The sequence below is a fragment of the Pleurodeles waltl genome, chromosome 2_1 (genome assembly GCF_031143425.1).
Source record: "Pleurodeles waltl isolate 20211129_DDA chromosome 2_1, aPleWal1.hap1.20221129, whole genome shotgun sequence".
NCBI classification, from domain to species: Eukaryota; Metazoa; Chordata; class Amphibia; order Caudata; family Salamandridae; genus Pleurodeles; species Pleurodeles waltl.
The window spans coordinates 23,838,830-23,862,236 of record NC_090438.1 but is presented as its reverse complement, the minus strand read 5'-3'; positions in this window follow the sequence as shown (position 1 = coordinate 23,862,236).

Sequence of the window (23,407 nt, the reverse complement as noted above, 5' to 3'; positions counted from 1 at the left end):
CGATTTACAATGTTGGTGGCATAAAAATAATAATGGGTGATAATTCTTGCCCTGAAGCTGATTTTATTCCTTTCCCATTTGACACTTGGTGAAATTTGTTTGCTGTGTTTTCACACTGCTTTGTTTCCTGGTGCTTTGCTTTCTGGTTCACAGTTTTCAAAGAAGACCCAGCCATCCCATTAGCTAACAAATAAAATTATAATCCAGAAAAAAACCACTCAGTGTCTCTCTTGTTGTTAAACAGGTCATTCTATCTCAAATGGGTCGGGAGACTGTGAGCAGTTGGTATGGAGTTGGACATAATACTCTTTAAATAGAGTCTGGAGGATGATGGACGGAATCAGAGTGTGATTTGACAACTTAAACAACTGCCAGAAGAATTAAGTTATCAACTTCATGGAAATCAACATGAATGATGTGAGAATGAGTCTAAGAGGCCTACTCCAATCTGTGAACTGGTGGTGAGAGGTGCATCAATTACTTGATTTGGGAAATGCAATGCTGCTGTGTGTGTCTGCTGGCTGGCTCAAACTTGAAACTATGTGGTTGGGTGGGAGACCTGTTGTAGGCAACTGCAGGAGACAGACTTGAGATAGATTATAATGTAATGGTATGCAGTACACTAGGCCAAATGTTATGATGAGCATGACAGTTGCGATTTACTATACATGCTGATATTTGTCTCTGATTGTTGTTGAATGATGGCAAAGGTCTATGCTCTTGCTCTGCCACCTCTGAGTCTACTTGGTATACTACTTTTGATGAAGCTTACCTTTCATTCCATCCTTCTTGATTCTACAATATCATGATAATCATTTCTGTTTTACAATCCACAGGCCTTCTCTTCTCCTGCACCATAACACTCATGCTTACCTTATCAGACCACTTCAGGCAGGCACCTTAGAAGTTTGATAGGGCAATCCAAGAAGATTGCAGATGCACCACTAAATTTGGCAATACAGATTAGTATAATTTTTCTTTGAATATTCTTTTTTGTGTGTGTTAGCGTCACATCAAGATTAATCATATGTACTATTTTCCAGTCGTGGGTGACTGAACATTTTTAGATATAGCAACATCACAAAACAAAATAAAATGATGGACGGAGTGTTGAATCTTTTCAAACACTCTCCCCCCGTCAAAGATCTGGGTTTAATCCATCGTTATTTTGCTCGCCACATCACCCCAGTTTGGACCCAGCCATATGCAAATCAGTCTTGACCCTGTTCCCCATGAGAACTGTCCAGCCGGAACTGCTAGGCCAGGTACTCCCTGGACAGGAAACAAGCATCCTGTGACCGGTTTCAGGGTATCAGCCTTCATCAGCCAGGCTAGCTTGAATCCAATGGCGCAGCGAGCAAGGGACCCACGTCTGGGCATACCCCTGCCACTTAGGGTGCACAAAGCAGCATCACAAAACAAAATAAAATGATAGACGGAGTGTTGAAACTTTTCAAACACTCACCCCCAGTCACAGATATATAAAACTTGGATCTCACTGGGGCTGACAGAATGTAAAGTTATCTGTGTCATACATATTCATGTTTTTCTATTCCTCCCACAACAGGGTGCTGATCATTTCCCCAATAAATATTGTGTTTCTGTAGTATTTGTCTTTTTGTCACACCCTTCCCAAAATCCCTTTCCTATCCATTCATCAAATCCCTAACCCTCTTCCCCGGGCAATGTGATTTATTGAAGTGTTACTTACAAATTTACAAAATGTAATAATCAACAAAGTGGTGGAGTGGATGTGGTAGAAACAACCTCATCTCAGTGTGCAGGGTCTTCATTTGTGTTCACCTAGGTGGAGTAGGACCTCGCTTCGTATGCCTTCACTAACATGCTACTACTATACCACCATGGTACCTTGAGAACCCATGCAGCCTTCACTTCATCCATTGAAGTCAGAGAATTATAGAGCATTGTTGTACTTTTGGTTTAGGCAATATAATTGACAATAGCAAATCTCTCCGCCCCACTCCCATGGGTCACATTTTGCAGAATGCACAGCAGACAGTAAGAAAGTATTAGGACAAGATTACCTAACCACATAAAAATGTACATACACTATCAGCTGATTGGTAAACCATGCTGCTCTAAAAGAAATACTCTATCAGCAGATTTTGAAAACGTTGTGTAAAGGCAGCAGTGCAAAGTAAAACACCCCAAAGAAAGATTTTAGGCATAAAGAACTGTAAATAACTTTATTTTACCCAGTCCCTAACAAAAAGAATTAATACACACTCCTTTCACTCACAACTGGCCCACTTCATCTTCCCAACCAATGTCCAAAAAAACCTGTCCATTTGTCCATGTTTAAGCATAACACAAAAGAAAAGAAAAGTCCTGCAAAAACCCATTCCCACCCTCTTCGCCCACAACAAGTCCCACCCACCAAAATAAAAGGTTAAAAAGGGACAAGAAAAGGCACTAAAGGTAGGCCAGTATTCTTCTGATGAGCTCCTCCATACGTGACAGGGGGGCCTCTAACTGCGTCAGCCTCCAAAGGATGTAGCAGTGGAACACGGTCTCTGAGGTGAGGCAGCAGAGATGATATGACAGCAGGCGGCTGCCCTGGCACCGCAGCTGAGCTGTTGCTGGGCTTGGGGCCTGGCTGGGGCCTGGCTGGGACTCTGAGTACTGGCAGCAACTACTTTCTCCTCATTGTCCTCTTCCTCAAAGATCACCATCTACGGGTATTCGGTCCGTGTGGCCTCAAGCTTCGTACGCCGCAGCAGGGAAGCTATTTCCTACTGTGATGGTGGATGAGCAGGAATAGCTATATCAAGAAAGAAAAAAGAGAAATTGTAGACATTGCTCTGAGAAAAAAAAACACTTATTAAAAATCGTGTAGTGTAGTGGCACAGTAGCAGTACATTTGGTGGTCACCTCAGGACATTCAATTTTAAGGTGATAGCTGCCACATCCATCGTATACACTATGGAGTACAAGTATTCTTCTCTCTCCTGTTGTGCTAAATTAATGGTGGCAATGCTAACTCAGCTGGTGCCACAGTCATGCTTGTAACTGTCTGCAGATGAAGCAGCTGCACTAGAAATGATTTTATTCCAATGGCCCTGTTCTTCTTTGTACCTGGACTACAAGGTCAATGAATAATAAGAATGAAACATAACATGTAGTATAATGTAATCAATCATGCAGACTTCCTGTCTGCCATGAGTAGGCAGTGAGAAAAGTGATGCACCTCAGTACAGGGTAAGGATTGAAGAATGGGATATGGATTGTATTTGGCACTTTTGCATCATCACAGACTATTCCATTCTGAAAGATGAAAAATGAAGGCACTTACTTATGGAACACTTTATTCACTGTCCTCATGCCCCTCCTCCACCACAGTTTGTAATAACTCATTTTTCCCAAAATAATACATTTGCTTTGCAATAAAGAAAGGACTCTTCTTAACATACTCAACTGCAGCGTAAGGTAGAGGGGATTAGGATGGGTAGGTAGAGTACACACTATACTGATCAATCAATTCCTCATCATCATTATCATGTGCCTAAGGTTTGGCTAGTAGTGTGACTTACTGTGGTTGGCAAATGTTAAAAGGGAAAAATTACAGCAGAAGTAAACCCATTATGGAAGCCATAATGGATTATATGTATCACTTCTTTTGTTAAATGTGGCGCAAGCAAAGATTTGATTTTTCAAATTATTCAGAAGTCTGGGACAGAACCTAAGAAAGATTAAAGGAATGAAGTACTAGGAAGTGACTGACATCTTGTTTTTGCATTGCCATGCATTGAAAAGTGTTTGACACATTAATTTAACTTAAGCCGACAGACACACATTGCAGAGCCAACATTGCAGTGCCGATTCTGCAGAATGTTAGGTCATCATGGGTGACACTGGTGAAAGGCCATAGCGATGGAGGGAGGCAATGGTAAATGGATGCTGGTATACATAGTACCTGCCTCGCTTGAAAACAACTGTGAGTCAAGGGAATATTCTAAAATACCATCAAAACCTTTGCATCAAACCTTTGATAAAAACCATCCCAAGCAAGTAAAGTAGGTGTGAAGAACACCACTATCCAGAAGAGCTCCCTTGTTTCTTCATTCCAAGCATTTATCTATTTATTATTGCAAATGTGTTCTCCTAGTATTCTTATTCTTCACCTTTGTCTTTGATATATGCCATTTAAGCTAAGCTTTGCATTCTCTCATCCAGTCCTTCACCATTTAAAACCATCGAAATTCCACACATGGCTCTCTGCTAACCTTTTACTAACACACATTTACCCAATAACCACCCAAGCATCCTTTCACCCATTCACCCATCCAAGAGATCTAACCCACCTGAGGAGTCCGTTAACCCACCCAGGCATGTAATCTTTTAACCCATACCCTTTCACCCACCTGGCCTGGCATCCTTTCACTTGTATACCCTTTCATCCATCCTTCATCCACTCACACATCCTTTCACTCATATTATATTTCACCCATCCATTCTACTTCCATCCTTCTTTCAATTTTCTAAACCACATCATAGTTCAAGTTCATTTTATAAACAATAGTCTGCTGAGTTGCAGATAGAAGAGGCCATTAATACTTACTTAACTCCTCATTCATCTGCTAAAGCAGGGTGTTGACGAGTGAGTCAAGAACACTAAAGCACCCTTGTAGTGACTATATTACTAATTGTCAATAAGCAAGCAATATGACTTACCACCGACTGCCATTGTTCCTGTAAACTCCCCCTTCATCCACTCCTGCAGTGGTGTCTGTGCTGGGCTGTCGCTGCTGGCCCCAGCACTGGTGGTCAGTGCGGCAAAAAAAAAAACATTACTCAATTTAGATGCCACGTACTCCTCCCTTTTTTGTGTTTTTGTAATAGCAAAATACAACTGCAATACATCACTATATTTCGGTTACAAATGCTCTTCTATCACAATATTAGGTGGGCATTTTGCTAGTTGGCAATTTTTTAAAAGCCAGGTAGTCAAGAAAAAAAAAAAAATTTTGGCAATGGAGGGGCAGAACTAGCTATTGATGAATGTGAGCTTTTCAAGAGTGTTAAACCTGACAGCCTCAGGGTGGTCACCCTTAACTTTTTGCATGCCTCCCTCCACTTTTTAGATACTGTTTTTGCTGGTTTTAAGACTCTGCGCACTTTGCCACTGTTAACCAGTGCTAAAGTGCATATGTTCTCTCCCTTTAAATATGGTAACATTGGATCATACCCAATTGGATCATTTAATTTACTTATAAGTCCCAAGTAAAGTGCACTATATGTGCCAAGGGCTTGTAGATTAAATGCTACTAGTGGGCCTGCAGCACTGATTGTGCCATCCACTTAAATAGCTCCTTAACCTTGTCTCAGGCCTGCTATTGCAAGGCTGGTGTGTGCAGTTTCACTGCCAATTCCACTTGGCATTTATAAGTACTTGCCAAGCATAAAACTCCCCTTTTTCAACATAAAAGTCGCCCCTAAGGTACGCCCTAGGTAACCCATTGGGCAGGGTGCTGTGTAGGCAAAAGGCAGGACATGTACCTGTGTAGTTTACATGTCTTGGTAGTGTAAAACTCTTAAATCCTTTTTTTACACTGCTGTGAGGCCTGCTCCCTTCATAGGCTAACATTGGGCCTACCCTCATATATTGCTTGAGTGGTAGTTGCTGATCTGAAAGGAGTAGGCAGGTCATATTTATTATGGCCAGAATGGTGATACAAAATCCTGCTGACTGGTGTAGTTGGATTTAATATTACTATTTTAGAAATACCACTTTTAGAAAGTGAGCATTTCTCTGCACCTAAATCCTTCAGTGCCTTACAATCCACGTCTGGCTGGGTTCAGTTGACAGCTCCCTTGTGCATTCACTCAGACACACCCCAAACACAGGATACTCAGCCTCACTTGCATACATCTGCATTTTGAATGGGTCTTCCTAGGCTCGGAGGATAGAGGGCCTAACACTTACATGTCAAAGGTCAGTACCTTGCCCTCGCACAAAGGACTGCTACACCTCCTACTGGGACCTTGGCAGAAAGGATTGAACTGAAAGGGGACCTTGTGCACTTCTAAGCCACTCTTTGAAGTCTCCCCCACTTCAAAGGCACATTTGGGTATTTAAACAGGGCCTCTGCCCCTACCAACTCAGACACTTCCTGGAGAAGAGAGCCTGAACCAGTACCTGCATCCTGCCAAGAAGAACTGCCTGGCTGCTCAAAGGACTCACCTGTCTGCTTTCTGTGAAGGACTGCTGCCTTGCTGTTACCCGCTGCCTTGCTGCTCTCTAGCTGTAGTGAGAAGTGCTCTCCAAGGGCTTGGATAGAGCTTGCCTCCTGTTCCCTGAAGTGTCAGGACCAAAAAGACTTCACTCCTGCAAATGGACTCCTTGTGTGGAGAAAATTCGATGCACAGCCTGCTAAAAACAGTGCACAGCCTGCATTGCGGTGAAAAATTCACTGCACGCCGAACCGGAATGACGCAGCCTGACTTCGCAATGAGAAGACCGACGCAGCGGCAGTGTTGCGACCGGAACTTCGACGCACGGCCCACCGGATCGACCCACAGCCTACCCGTAACAACACAATTCGACTTCCAGAGAGGAATCAACACATCGCCTGCCGTGCGGGAGAAATTTTCATGGAACGCCCACCGGATCGACGCAGTGCCTGTGACTTCACTCCACAAGCCAAGGATTCCACACATTGTCCCCGGGGCATCCGAAAACCCTGCAACCTGAAGAGGATCCAAGTCTGCACACTGGAAATCGCTGCAAAGTCTTCCCCTGCGTGAAAATTAACGATGCAAGTCTGTGTGCAAAAGGGCGAAACCGACGCACACCTCCTTGTTTTCTACGCACCTCCACCTCTGCGGCCCCTTTTGAGGATTTTTTTACGCAAACCAGGTACTTTCCACTGCAAGAGTGTAGGAGGCTGGAATGGGTTGTAGTGAGTACCAAGGGGTACTTGCACCTTGCACCAGGCCCAGTTATCCCTTATTAGTGTATAGGGTGTCTAGCAGCATAGGCTGATAGATAATGGTAGCTTAGCAGAGCAGCTTAGGCTGAACTAGGAGACGAGTGAAGCTCCTACAGTACCACTAGTGTCACTTGCACAATATCATAAGAAAACACAATACACAGATATACTAAAAATAAAGGTACTTTATTTTTATGACAATATGCCAAAGTATCTCAGAGTGTACCCTCAGTATGAGGATAGCAAATATACACAAGATATATGTACACAATACCAAAAATATGCAGTATAGTCTTAGAAAACAGTGCAAACAATGTATAGTTACAATAGGATGCAATGGGGACACATAGGGATAGGGGCAACACAAACCATATACTCCAAAAGTGGAATGCGAACCACAAATGGACCCCAAACCTATGTGACCTTGTAGAGGGTCGCTGGGACTATTAGAAAATAGTGAGGGTTAGAAAAATAGCCCACCCCAAGACCCTGAAAAGTGAGTGCAAAGTGCACTAAAGTTCCCCAAAGGACATAGAAGTCATGATAGGGGAATTCTGCAGGAAAGACACAAACCAGCAATGCAACAACGATGGATTTCCAGTTGAGGGTACCTGTGGAACAAGGGGACCAAGTCCAAAAGTCAGAAGCAAGTCGGAGATGGGCAGATGCCCAGGAAATGCCAGCTGTGGGTGCAAAGAAGCTGTTACTGGACAGTAGAAGCTGAGGATTCTGCAGGAACGACAAGGGCTAGAAACTTCCCCTTGCGAGGAAGAATCCCACACGCCATGGAGAGTTGTGCAGAAGTGTTTTCCCACCGAAAGACCGCCAACAAGCCTTGCTAGCTGCAAATCGTGCGGTTAGAGTTTTTGGATGCTGCTGTGGCCCAGGAGGGACCAGAATGTCGCCAATTGCGTCTGGGGACAGAGGTGGCATCGAGCAAGACAAGGAGCCCTCTCAGAAGCAGGCAGCACCCGCAGAAGTGCCGGAACAGGCACTACAAAGAAGAGTGAAACGGTGCTCACCCAAAGTTGCACAAAGGAGTCCCATGTCGCCGGAGACCAACTTAGAAAGTCGTGCAATGCAGGTTAGAGTGCCGTGGACCCAGGCTTGGCTGTGCACAAAGGATTTCCGTCAGAAGTGCACAGAGGCCGGAGTAGCTGTAAAAGTCGGGGTTTCCAGCAATGCAGTCTGGCGTGGGGAGGCAAGGACTTACCTCCACCAAACTTGGACTGAAGAGTCACTGGACTGTGGGAGTCACTTTGACACAGTTGCTGGATTCAAGGGACCTTGCTCGTCGTGCTGAAAGGAGACCCAGGGGACCAGTGATGCAGTTCTTTGGTGCCTGCAGTAGCAGGGGGAAGATTTCGTCGACCCACGGGAGATTTCTTCGGAGCTTCTAGTGCAGAGAGGAGGCAGACTACCCCCACAGCATGCACCACCAGGAAAACAGTCAAGAAGGCCGCAGGATCAACGTTACAGAGTTGCAGTAGTCGTCTTTGCTACTTTGTTGCAGTTTTGCAGGCTTCCAGCGCGGTCAGCAGTCGATTCCTTGGCAGAAGGTGAAGAGAGAGATGCAGAGGAACTCTGATGAGCTCTTGCATTCGTTATCTAAAGAATCCCCAGAGACAGAGACCCTAAACAGCCAGAAAAGAGGGGTTGGCTACCTAGGAGAGAGGATAGGCTAGCAGCACCTGAAGGAGCCTATCAGAAGGAGTCTCTGACATCACCTGGTGGCACTGGCCACTCAGAGCAGTCCAGTGTGCCAGCAGCACCTCTGTTTTCAAGATGGCAGAGGTCTGGAGCACACTGGAGGAGCACTGGGCACCTCCCAGGGGAGGTGCAGGTCAGGGGAGTGGTCACTTCCCTTTCCTTTGTCCAGTTTCGCACCAGAGCAGGGCTAAGGGGTCCCTGAACCGGTGTAGACTGGCTTATGCAGAAATGGGCACCATGTGTGCCCATGAAAGCATTTCCAGAGGCTGGGGGAGGCTACTCCTCCCCTGCCTTCACACCATTTTCCAAAGGGAGAGGGTGTAAAACCCTCTCTCAGAGGAAGTCCTTTGTTCTGCCATCCTGGGCCAAGCCTGGCTGGACCCCAGGAGGGCAGAAACCTGTCTGAGGGGTTGGCAGCAGCAGCAGCTGCAGTGAAACCCCTGAAAAGGCAGTTTGGCAGTACCAGGGTCTGTGCTACAGACCACTGAGATCATGGAATTGTGCCAACTATGCCAGGATGGCATAGAGGGGGCAATTCCATGATCATAGACATGTTACATGGCCATATTCGGAGTTACCATTGTGAAGCTACACATAGGTAGTGACCTATATGTGTGCACGCGTGTAATGGTGACCCTGCACTCACAAAGTCCGGGGAATTTGCCCTGAACAATGTGGGGGCACCTTGGCTAGTGCCAGGGTGCCCTCACACTAAGTAACTTTGCACCTAACCTTTACCAGGTAAAGGTTAGACATATAGGTGACTTATAAGTTACTTAAGTGCAGTGAAAAATGGCTGTGAAATAACGTGGACGTTATTTCACTCAGGCTGCAGTGGCAGGCCTGTGTAAGAATTGTCAGAGCTCCCTATGGGTGGCAAAAGAATTGCTGCACCCCATAGGGATCTCCTGGAACCCCAATACCCTGGGTACCTCAGTACCATATATTAGGGAATTAAAAGGGTGTTCCAGTATGCCAATGTAAATTGGTGAAATTGGTCACTAGCCTGTTAGTGACAATTTGTACAGAGAGAGCATAACCACTGATTCTGGTTAGCAGAGCCTCAGTGAGACAGTTAGGCACCACACAGGGAACACATACATATAGGCCACAAACTTATGAGCACTGGGGTCCTGACTGGCAGGGTCCCAGTGACACATAACAAACATACTGAAAACATAGGGTTTTCACTATGAGCACTGGGCCCTGGCTAGCAGGATCCCAGTGAGACAGTGAAAACACCCTGACATACACTCACAAACAGGCCAAAAGTGGGGGTAAGAAGGCTAGACAGAGGCTACTTTCTCACAAAGAGACACTTGTTATTTTTAAGAGACTAAAAGACACTTTATATCACTTTTACAGTGATATCTCAACATATACTTATTACATTTTAATCGTTTTGACCTGCATTTTATCAGATAAATATCACATATTTTTCTAAATACTGTGTGGTGTTTTCTTGTGGTGCTATACTGTGTTATTGCATGATTTATTGCACAAATATTTTACACCTTGCCTTCTAAGTTAAGCCTGACTGCTCAGTGTCAAGCTGCCAGAGGGTGGGTACAGGATCATTTTGATTGTGTGTGACTTACTCTGACTAGAGTGAGGGTCCTTGCTTGTATGGGGGTGGTAACCTGACTGCCAACTAAAGACCCCATTTCTAAGAAAGAGAAATAAAAGGGTGCAATAATTGGCCAATGAAGGACATATGGTCTTGGTTGGCTAACACAATGGGGCCATCCTCCTCATACTTCCAATCATGGTGCATGGTCATCAACTGCTAGTATACTAATAATTAAATGACCATGTACAAAAATACTTTTCTTCCCTTTGTTTAATAATTGAGCTGGGGCCGGGAGCAAGATAAACAAAGCCTTCTCATTAAACATGTGAGGAATACCTTACATGGGCATGCAATCTTCAGTACATGTGTTCTCTGAGCCTTACCACCACTCAACAAAAAAAGATACATAAGGGGAGACAGAAAGCTCACCGATACAGAAGAAGAAAGGGAGCTACAGACAGACTAGTACAGCCAGACAGTTTGAAGTAAAGAAACTTGAAACATAGAAAATAAGTACATAGGATAATTCAGGGATAAAAAGAATTCACAAAACAGATAAATCAAACTGGAATTGGAAAACAATTAGGAGACAGGCACCCTGAAAAGGTAGAAAATAATTCTAAGTGTGGAGCTGTAAAAGTTAGGGAAATAAATATTAATATTAACAACATGTGGAGGACTTACTGGAGTCAGCAGAATCATCTGCCCTGGCACTTGTTAAGGGGCCATCTTCAGCTGCCCCCCTTGCCTCACCAACAGCCCTCTTCCTGTCCCTGGATGCTAGATGATGTAAGAAACAAAATTAGAAAGGATTAGTGGTACTGTTAATAAATAATCTCTCCAAGAATATTTTTGTTTTTAACGGAAAAGGTACATGCAATGACATTTCCACATCAGAGGCTCTGCGTGCCTGTATAATAATAATACTAATATCATGGACCATCCAATTCCAAATTTCGGAACCCTATTGCAAATTTCCTAACTTACGTTTTGGAGTTACTAATAAATGCAATGAATGATTTGTACAGTTCTCATCTCATTCTCAATCTCTCAATGCATAGACTGGATGCATGCAAAACTACTACACATCACTAGTAAATGTACTATCTTAGACAGGGCACAGGAGGAGTCTCTGCATTACTTCCTAATTGGCCGAAGCAAGTGCCAAAAACAAGCATAATTAGGTAGCGCTGACCACCTGTCTAGATCACAATCACATAAAGTTAACTTACCTATGTTTGAGCAGCATGCTTGCTATTTGGGAAGAAACTATTAGCATAGAACACAGCTAATAGTTAATTATTACTCATTGAGCCCCGCAACCTTGATGCCTAGTAAGTCAAGCAGGTCTGTCTCCCAATTTAGGATGTCGGCCCACTGGTACGTCAGCTGTTGCTGGGTGCACCGGACCCCAGAGCTGCGGCACACAGCCCAGCGCAACCTCTCCCAGCATTGCTGGTGCTTCTAGAGGCCATACCCAGACCCAGGCCTGCCGTCTACTGCCAAGGTGGAGGGGAAGTGGTGCTGCACATAGACTAGCAAGGCAGTCACCTCCACCTCGAAAAATATGGTGCAGGGCTGCACCCCTTGGTGTCGCCACAGCCTGAAAGGAAGGCAGCTGATGCTTGTGGTTGGGGGCCTGGCACTGTCGGTCCCTTCCTTTGTCATGGCACTGGGGACTTGGTGGGGGGGGGGAGATAAGGAAGGATTAGGAAAAAAGAAGCAAAAAAATGAAAAAGTAAAAAAGTCGCAAAAAACACAAAACATGAGGAGAAAAGTCAAAATAGTAAGAGAAGGAGAAAAGGTAATATAATTTTTTTAAAAACTTTTGGAAATAGGTTTTAAAAGAGAGGGATGAGAGGGATATAGAGGGATAGAAAATTAGTCCACAGCACCATAAAAAGCAAAAAATACCAAGATGGATGCGCTCATGTGAACCACGTGGTGCTGATCACGCAAGAATGCCAATGCGGGGACTTATGTAGCATTGCCAGTAATTTTAAATGTCACGCTAACGGGCACAGCAAGAAACTCCACCCGCTAGCGAAATTCAGCCTAGTGCAACTGAGTTTTTTTTTACTTCTCAGAGTTCTGCGTATCACAGCTATGTGAATTTCGCCTAGGCTTACTTTTATAAAGTCCCTACTTACAGCACCCAGCCCTAGGGGCATTTAGGGTACACCTTAGGGGTGACATATATGTAAAAATAAGGTAGGTTATGGCTTTGGAAGTACTTTTAATTTAATTTAAGGTAACTTTAATGTAAAATCAGCCAGCAAGGCAGGCCTGTCTTTAAAATGACAAGGGGCACCCCAGCAGTGCACCTATGTGGGCACTACCTAAGCTGGGGCCCCTAAACCTACATGCCTTACCGTATACTAGGGACTTATAGATAGGTTGGCATAGCCAATTTTAATTAGCCTAATTTGCATACCCACTTAACAAGGAGCACTGGCCCTGAGACTGGTTAGCAGTACGCAGGGCAGAGCCAAGAGTCAGTAACCACCAGTATCTGTCCATAAAGTGTGGGGTGACTGTAGGAAAGAACCATCTTGCCTGGCATGTTACCCCCATTTTTCCCTGTATATATGTTGTTTTAGTTGTATGTGTCACTGGGACCCTGTTCTCCAGGGCCCCAGTGCTCATAAGTGTGCCTGAATGTGTTACCTGTGTAGTGACTAACTGTCTCACTGAGGCTCTGCTAATCAGAACCTCAGTGGTTATGCTCTCTCATTTCTTTCCAAATTGTCACTAACAGGCTAGTGACCAATTTTACCAATTCACATTGGCTTACTGGAACACCCTTATAATTCCCTAGTATATGGTACTGAGGTACCCAGGGTATTGGGGTTCCAGGAGATCCCTATGGGCTGCAGCATTTATTTTGCCACCCATAGGGAGCTCTGACAATTCTTACACAGGCCTGCCACTGCAGCCTGAGTGAAATAACGTCCACGTTATTTCATAGCCATTTTACACTGCACTTAAGTAACTTATAAGTCACCTATTTGTCTAACCTTTACCTGGTAAAGGTTAGGAGCAAAGTTACTTAGTGTGAGGGCACCCTGGCACTAGCCAAGGTGCCCCCACCTTGTTCAGGGCCAATTCCCCAGACTTTGTGAGTGCGGGGACACCATTACACGCGTGCACTACATATAGGTCACTACCTATATGTAGCTTCACAATGGTAACTCCGAATATGGCCATGTAACATGTCTATGATCATGGAATTGCCCCCTCTATGCCATCCTGGCATAGTTGGCACAATCCCATGATCCCAGTGGTCTGTAGCACAGACCCTGGTACTGCCAAACTGCCTTTCCTGGGGTTTCACTGCAGCTGCTGCTGCTGCCAACCCCTCAGACAGGTTCCTCCCCCCCTGGGGTCAAGCCAGGCTTGTCCCAGGATGGCAGAACAAAGGACTTCCTCTGAGAGAGGGTGTTACACCCTCTCCCTTTGGAAAATGGTGTGAAGGCAGGGGAGGAGTAGCCTCCCCCAGCCTCTGGAAATGCTTTCTTGGGCACAGATGTGCCCAATTCTGCATAAGCCAGTCTACATCGGTTCAGGGGACCCCTTAGCCCTGCTCTGGTGCGAAACTGGACAAAGGAAAGGGGAGTGACCACTCCCCTGACCTGCACCTCCCCTGGGAGGTGTCCAGAGCTCCTCCAGTGTGCTCCAGACCTCTGCCATCTTGGAAACAGAGGTGCTGCTGGCACACTGGACTGCTCTGAGTGGCCAGTGCCACCAGGTGATGTCAGAGACTCCTTCTGATAGGCTCCTTCAGGTGTTAGTAGCCTATCCTCTCTCCTAGGAAGCCAAACCCTCTTTTCTGGCTATTTAGGGTCTCTGTCTCTGGGGAAACTTTAGATAACGAATGCAAGAGCTCATCAGAGTTCCTCTGCATCTCTCTCTTCACCTTCTGCCAAGGAATCGACAGCTGACCGCGCTGGAAGCCTGCAACACTGCAACAAAGTAGCAAAGACGACTACTGCAACTCTGTACCGCTGATCCTGCCGCCTTCTCGACTGTTTTCCTGGTGGTGCATGCTGTGGGGGTAGTCTGCCTCCTCTCTTCACTAGAAGCTCCGAAGAAATCTCCCGTGGGTCAACGGAATCTTCCCCCTGCAACCGCAGGCACCAAAAAGCTGCATTACCGGTCCCTTGGGTCTCCTCTCAGCACGACGAGCGAGGTCCCTCAAATCCAGCAACTCTGTCCAAGTGACTCCCACCGTCCAGTGACTCTTCAGTCCAAGTTTGGTGGAGGTAAGTCCTTGCCTCACCTCGCTAGACTGCATTGCTGGGAGCCGCGACTTTTGCAGCTACTCCGGCCCCTGTGCACTTCCGGCGGAAATCCTTTGTGCACAGCCAAGCCTGGGTCCACGGCACTCTAACCTGCATTGCACGACTTTCTAAGTTGGTCTCCGGCGACGTGGGACTCCTTTGTGTAACTTCGGGTGAGCACCGTTTCACGCATCCTTGTAGTGCCTGTTTCTGGTACTTCTCCGGGTGCTACCTGCTGCTGAGAGGGCTCCTTGTCTTGCTCGACATCCCCTCTCTCTCCTGACGCAATTTGCGATATCCTGGTCCCTCCTGGGCCATAGCAGCTTCCAAAAACGCTTACCGCACGATTTGCAGCTAGCAAGGCTTGTTGGCATTCTTTTGGCGGGAAAATACTTCTGCACGACTCTTCACGGCGAGAGGGATCCGTCCACTGAAGGGGAAGTCTCTAGCCCTTTTCGGTCTTGCAGAAACCTCAGCTTCTTCTGTCCAGTAGAAGCTTCTTTGCACCCACAGCTGGCATTTCCTGGGCATCTGCCCATCTCCGACTTGCTTGTGACTTTTGGACTTGGTCCCCTTGTTCCACAGGTACCCTAGATTGGAAATCCATCATTGTTGCATTGTTGGTTTGTGTCTTTCCTGCATTATTCCTCTATCACGACTTCTTTGTCTTTTGGGGAACTTCAGTGCACTTTGCACTCACTTTTCAGGGTCTTGGGGAGGGCTATTTTTCTAACTCTCACTATTTTCTAATAGTCCCAACGACCCTCTACAAGGTCACATAGGTTTGGGGTCCATTCGTGGTTCGCATTCCACTTTTTGGAGTATATGGTTTGTGTTGCCCCTATCCCTATGTGTCCCCATTGCATCCTATTGTAACTATACATTGTTTGCACTGTTTTCTAAGCCTATACTGCATATTTTTGGTATTGTGTACATATAACTTGTGTATATTTGCTATCCTCATACTGAGGGTACACTCTGAGATACTTTGGCATATTGTCATAAAAATAAAGTACCTTTATTTTTAGTATAACTGTGTATTGTGTTTTCTTATGATATTGTGCAAGTGACACTTGTGGTACTGTAGGAGCTTCACTTGTCTCCTAGTTCAGCCTAAGCTGCTCTGCTAAGCTACCATTATCTATCAGCCTATGCTGCTAGACACCCTATACACTAATAAAGGATAACTGGGCCTGGTGCAAGGTGCAAGTACCCCTTGGTACTCACTACAAGCCAGTCCAGCCTCCTATAGTGACCTGCTAAAAAGGAGGACTTTCCTACACTTAAGCTACAAACCATTCCAGATAAACATCATATGATCAGCCCAACATTCAGTATCTCCATATAATGATGAATTTGTTTTTCAAAACCTGCCTGAAAGCACTCTATTGAAATTCTGCCTTTGGACACAATCACAAGCACAGATCGTGCCCTGGGTAGTGATTGCAGAGATCCTTTCATTTTACCTACAAAGAATAATGCTCTGTGACTGTCCAGTAAACCTTAGTTATTAAAAAACAGAAACAAAATCATGAGACTATAGCACATGAAGCAGATTTCCAGCCATTGTGAGCTCAGGGAGCAGAACTGAGAGCGATGGCAGGAAAAGGGAAGTCATTGATACCTTCCAGCTCCTGTCCACAGCCTTTAATGGTAAATGTTGCAGACTGAGGCTGCCCTTCTCAAGGTTTGGACAATCTATTCTCGGTCACTAGAGTAAGGGGACTGTGGGCGGAGAATCAGGGGGTGGGATTATCCCAAGGATCAGGTCAGTGGGCTGAAGTCAGTGGTGCAGCAGAAAAGAGCAAAATTTCCTGATTTTTACAATGTGGTTGTCATTTGTCTTATCAGTTAGTCTATTACATGATTTATTTCAACTAAAGTTTATTTGAGGTTTGATAAATTAGTTATTGACAATAAAATACATGCACAAAGTGGGATAAGTTCACATTCTGCCATTGATATACAAAAGGTGCCCCTAATGTACACCAGTGGTTTCAAGCTTTCAGGGATGTACTTTCCATTTTGTTTATACTCTGAAACGAATGATTCACTGGCTGTTATCAAATAATTTAAATACACTGTGAAGGTTGTGGAATTGCCCCTCACCATGAGGATATCTACTGGATCTGACCAATAAACTGGCTGTTTCATACCAAGTACAAGATTGTTGCATTCTTTTTGCCTCTGGCTGTAGTTATACTTCTAGAAACGTTTGATACTTTAGTCTTTGTTATCTTTTTTCACAGGTCAGTGGGTGTGGTCCTCAAGAACTGTGCTCTGTTAATGCTAAACAAGCCCTTCCTCTGAAGTACAACACCATCAAACCGCATTTGTTCAACAGCATCCAACGCAGTGGTGGCAAATGGCCCCGGTGAACCAGCCACTGATTCAAACACTAACATCTGCATATGTATTAACTGATTAGCATCAGGTATGGTCACACATGGCTTCTGTGGCCTTTTGGAGAGGTTAGCCAATTGTGTGAGAACATCACAGAATATGGGCATATTTACAACATACACCAGAGAGGTTAATAAACTGTTTAAACCAATATATATTTCTGCTCAATGCGACTCCTTGTGGACTCTTTGGAAGCTTCCATGAAATGCTTACTAAGTGCTTCATAGTTATTTCAAGCAACACTCACAGATCCTTCCCTTGAGGACACCCAGCAATCTCGAACCATTCCAATTGCCAAAAGTCCTACTTCTACCTCTAAAGAACATTCCTCTTTGATTTTTGGTGGAGGTGTGGTAGGTTGCATGTAGTTTATACAAAAAACTTTGAGGTGATCATTACATGTGACTCTTTAAGAAACACTTCCCACAGAAAGCTGGAGGTTGTGGTTAGTACAATTCCATCCACTCAACTCTGAATATTTCAGTTTAACAAAAGTTGGCACACTGAATTTCCTACCTATCATGTCAGAGACATCACCCGTCACAAGCTGAACCAAATGCGTGTTTAAATTACATCTCTGCTCTGCTTGGCAGCTCAACAAGATCTAAGAGAAAGATTTGTGGCTCGTCATGTTTATGAATAAGAAGGGTGGACATGAGCTCTGCTCCGTGGGATTCCGTGGAGTTATCTAAACTCTCTGAGATGCTGCAGAGCTGTGTACGCGGCGGAACTCTGCCCAGCCCTGCACATCACAGAACAACTGTTGGCAGCTCATTTTCACTTGCTAGGTTGTGCGCAGCAGAGGGTCAGGGGTCAGAGTACAAGGGTCAGGCAACCCCTGAAGGCCTGCTTCTGACAGGCAGCAGCCCCTCCTATGGGCAGGGAGAGAGAGCTGCGGACACAAAATGGAGAACCTCAAAGCTGATCAGCCTCAAACCAGACTTCAGCTGCCTCTGAAAACAAAAACAAAATAAAAAACACGAACAGCATACTCAGAAGAATAGGGAGCGAAAAATAACAAAAGAAAGTATGTTTATGATACATTACAATGTTTATTTATGACAGAACCTTAAAATGTACACATGATGTTGGCAAAAACCAGTGAAGAATGTAACTGCTAACATGATGTCTTGGCCTATTTAGCATGCCGACAACACAATGACTAAAGAAATAGCTGTGTAGACACTCACCATTCAAAGAACATGTACATGGTACTAACATTCAGAGCTCTGATATCAATGTATGGGTTGCAATAGTAGTCTAGCAATACCTCCATGGTTTCTACCATGTAGGATGTCCACTCAGATGAGACATTACGGGGGCTAATATACATCCCTCACTTACCAAATGGGTTCACTTCCTAACAGCTCTGAGTAAGTTCAGCAAGTATGGCATGTGAAATGTCCGATGGACATTACAGCCTCACATGAAGTTGTCACTCATCAGAAACCTCATGTCTATGATGCACATAGATATGGATTAAAGGGTTTTAGAATGGACAGAGGGAAATGAGCTGAACAACTTACCATCATGATATTGGGAGTATGGATCTGTAGGTGGCAAGGAACAACCAGCAGAGTATATGAAGTAGTATAGAGGTATACATATGACATAGTCACATGTGCACCATCATAGGCTTTTGTGCAGAAGGCATCACATAGAAAGGCAAGATGTCCTTATACACAATAGAATTTGCACACCTGTGTATCAATGTTGAGAACTGTACATCTATATATTCCTTGGAGATCCTTCACCCTTTGCACTTACCAAATTGTCACAGCTTGGAGTCTTTCACTTCGTACACTGACCTGGCATAGGGATGAAAATGTGTTAAGTAAGTACTTACCCCCTTGTGGCTGCTATGCTGCCCTCAAATGCCCATATAACTCAGAGTAGGCCACTGCCAATATGCAGGCCATTAGGGGGATTAAGGTCCAACGGGCACCCCTTCCTCATTGAGAGGACATCCCCAGCTGGGCCTCTGCAGTGTTCTGGGTCCAACGTCTCAGGTACTCCCAACACTTCCTACAGTGGGTGCTTCACCAGCTGTGGACTTCCATGGCCCACACTTTCTTGGCGATGGAACACCAGATCACCTTTTTCTGATGGGCATTGACCTGCATGGATGACACAGACAAGAGGAAAAAGTCATAACCCCATGCAACATCCCAAAACAAGAAGGGTGAAACAAAGGTTATTGCAAGCAGCCATACATACACTTCCTCCAACATCCCCTTCTATGTGGAATGACCATCTGCAGTCAGGCCATGTGTGAAGTGGAGTCAGGCATACAACATGTATATCCAGTACCAGGTGTTGGCTAGAAACCAAACCACAAGCATGCCTGTAAACATGGTATAAGTACACAACTATTTCTAATACCACCTTCAATTATAATGCTCTACAGTTTTTAGATGGGTCAGGGTACATACATCACACACTCCCTTATATGTATCAGGGCTCAAAACTATCTAAGCACATGTGCACATGTCTATCTACCCACACATAGTATTCCAATCCTTCATTCCACCACATTTCATCAACATCATCATACACTCAACATTTCAAACATTGGTATTGCATTGCACTTACCTGTTCATCTGGTGCACCATAGAGCTGTTCATACAGGGGTAGGACCTTCTCCACAAGTTTGTCCAGCTCATCAATGAGAAGGCAGGGGCCCTATCACTTGTAGGACATGACATGATTGATCCCAGAGGCAGTACACAGCAGCTCAGGTCTTGGAGGTCTTGCTGGCAGCAGTGTCAGGCGTCAAGTGAGGCATGAAGTATGAGATGGCGGTCATGTCCACCACATACAGAACCATCACTGCCGGCGGATGTGCCATTGACCAAAGTCCGCCAAAGGCAGCAATATGTTTCAACTGCAATGTCCACCATGGTTGTGACCGCCTACTACCATGACGACATCCGCCTGCAGAGTTAGGTCACTTCCTGATGTCCAGTACAGTAGGTCAGGCAGCTGCCATTCTAAGACTCATATATCTATGTTAAGGGTATGAAAGGTGCCCCATTGTCTAAGAATCGTATTGATGATAGTGTGTTAACAACTGGCTTTATGCAAACATGTAGCAATGTACATGTAATAGATAAAGGATGTGAAAAATATGTATCTTGAGTTATGCACATGAAACAGAATATGTAAGTTTTACTGTCAGTGACATGTTTCTCCATTTAAAGAATATGCTAGGAGTTAGGGGATCTGATTTCAGTATGCAGGCAAATGTTGCCTAGGTATGTGCTGAGTACAACTTTTTCCACTCTTTAATGTGACATTGGTGTGATCATACTTATGATGTATAGATTGAGTCATATGCTTACATTCTGGTGTTGCCCCACATAGTTACACTGGCATGAGAAGAGCAAGACAACCTCCAGTCTACCGTTCATTATCATACCTGCACACAATGGAGGAGTGCCATGTCATCCAAATATACCTCCTGGATAGGCAGACAATCATGGATCTGTGTCGTCAGTTGGAGTCAGATCTGATGGCTGCCATTCGTAATCCCAATTGCATACCTACCCTTGCCCAAGTCATGTCAGTGCTACACTTCCTGGCCACTGGGTCCTTTAAAAATATATTTGCCCTCATTATGACATTGGCGGTAAATACCGAATACATCTGCGCTGACTGGCGCCAAAATACTGCAGCGCAGGCGAACATCTGTCCGCCAAATTCGGACATACACATACAAAACTGACAGAATACTGCCACAACCACAAATCTGCTAGGCCCACGGAACGTGATGAACTGTCGGTACTACCACCCATACCGTTACGCCAACGGAACAACATCACCACAGCGGACATTCAACTGTGGTACAACATTGGCGGTGCACACCGCTGAGGGGGAAATGATCACCCCAATGCAATACAGGCCAGAACAAATAAGCCACACTTGACACAAATATACCCCCCATCAACTCACCGGCAGCACTATAAAACACCCCCCCCCACATCACCCACAGTCCTTTACAAACACGAGAAGACTGCTACACTTTGCAATGCCAAACCCAGAGAGAACTGCACACATACATCACAATTACCCATCCATCACCACCACACACCACACATCCCACCACTCCACACATCACACTCTGCACAACACCCTTAACACTCCACACAACACCCATGGCCCCACAGAGGCATCCCCGGTTCACTGATGAGGAGTTGCGGGTCATGGTTGAGGAGATACTCAGGGTAGAGCCACAACTGTTTGGAGCACAGGTCCAGCAGATATCCATTGCCAGTAAGATGGAGTTATGGCGGAGGATCGTGGACAGGGTGAACAGTCCCTCACCCTGACCCCCTTCACCCCACTCCATCCCACACAGTGCACCACCCCAATTACCGCACCTAAATGTCTACCCCCGCATGCCATACCCACTGCAAGCACATCCCTCCCAGCTCTGCATGTACACCCACCACCAATGCATGCACAGCATGTACAAGTACCAATCCCACAATCCATCACCATACACTACCAAAGGTGGGAGGACAACACCAATATCATTGGGAAAGCTAGAAATGTGGAATATGTCGCAGAAAATTACCCTTACAAATCACTTACATCCCCACCGGTGCCCCAGCCAATGTCAGCGGGCAGGAGTTTCCACGTCAACCCAGTCCCCCACTAGAAGATGCCCTCAGTGATGACAGCGACTCTGGAGGTCTTGATCTGGATGGTTTCCCTGGCCCATCTGGGACCACTGAACAAACAACAGTGGTCAAATAGTAGGGAAAAATATAATTCTTAGTCGCAAACAATGAAACTATAAATCAATCATTGGAAATGCAATTTAATTACAAAACTTTTAGTTAATTATTTCACTCCAACATAAGGAAGGTCAAAAGACAATATAAAACATATAATACATATAAATCAACCTATAAACAAACATAGACATGAAAAGGTACATGAAAATATATATATATGGTCCTTCACTGCTCTCCTTGTTTCAAAACCATGTGGTTATCTCCATTATTTACACCATAAATCCACATCTAAGAGATGATTCCATTATCTACCACATCTCAATACCCTTTTTATTTTCATTCTTATTTAGAGATAGATGTTTTCCAAAATCCATATAGGGCATATATATCTTCCTCGCAACCTCTCTCATATAAAAGGTTGACGAGTTTCGGCCCCTTCAAATACGGGCCTCATCAGGACTAACGGAGAGAGACGTACCTAATAAATGCAAAAAATATAAATTACTAAACAAAACCACTATTGCACCATAAAAGGCCTCCACTGTGAGGAATTACCATTTGAAAATTAAAACATTAAAAAACCACTCAGTGATATCTCCACAAACTAAACTCATTAGTACATTCGTGGTTAGCATGCTCTATTGAATGTGATCATTAAATATAGAAGCCCTCTTTTGTGTTTAACATCTTGTAAAGGCATTTCATTGTTAAATGAAAAACAATACCCAAATTACTCTCCCCATGCTTGAAAGACATTATGGGGGTCATTCTGACCTCGGCGGTAAAAGGCCCTTACCGCCGGTCAGAAGACCGCCATAACACCGCCGCGGCCGCGGTTAACCGCCACGGTCATTCTGACCCACAACGGCCAAACCTCCAAAAATCCATCCTCCACTGCAGCCCGCCACATCAGCGGGCAGCGAGAAACTGGAGATGACCAAACCTCCACCGTCACGCCAACAGAAATACGCCCATGCCATTACGACCCACGAATCCACCCGGCGGTCATTCAAACGCGGTATTCCATTGGCGCTACACACCGCCGCGGTCAGAATACACACACAGCACCAAAACACAGCCACATTGGACAATTTGAAATACACACACCTGATACACATAAACACACCACTCGCACACAATCAACCAACTATAAAACACACACCCACATCACCCACAAACCCCTGCGACCATAATTACTGAGAGAAGGAGAGAGAGACACAGCAGACAATCCATAGCAAGACACACTGAGGCACACTACACCATCACACACACCACATAGTAGCACAAAGCACCACTCACCAACATACTTATCATCACATACACCACCCCACACCTCACCTACACCACCCCATGGCACCCCAAAGGCACCCACGCTTTTCGGACCAAGAACTCCGGGTCATGGTGGAGGAAATCCTAAGAGTGGAACCCCAGCTCTTCGGCTCGCAGGTGCAGCACACCAGTATAGCTAGGAAGGCGGAGCTATGGCAGCGGATCGTGGACAGGGTCAACGCGGTGGGACAGCATCCCAGGAATAGGGAGGACATCCGCAAAAGATGGAACGACCTACGGGGGAAGGTCCGATCGATGGTCTCCAGGCACAACATCGCGGTCCAGAAGACTGGCGGCGGACCCCCACCCACCCCTCCCGAATTCACATCGTGGGAGCAAGAGGTCTTGAACATCCTGCATCCTCAGGGCCTCGCAGGAGTAGCCGGAGGAATGGACTCTGGTAAGTCCAATCTCAACTACTATATC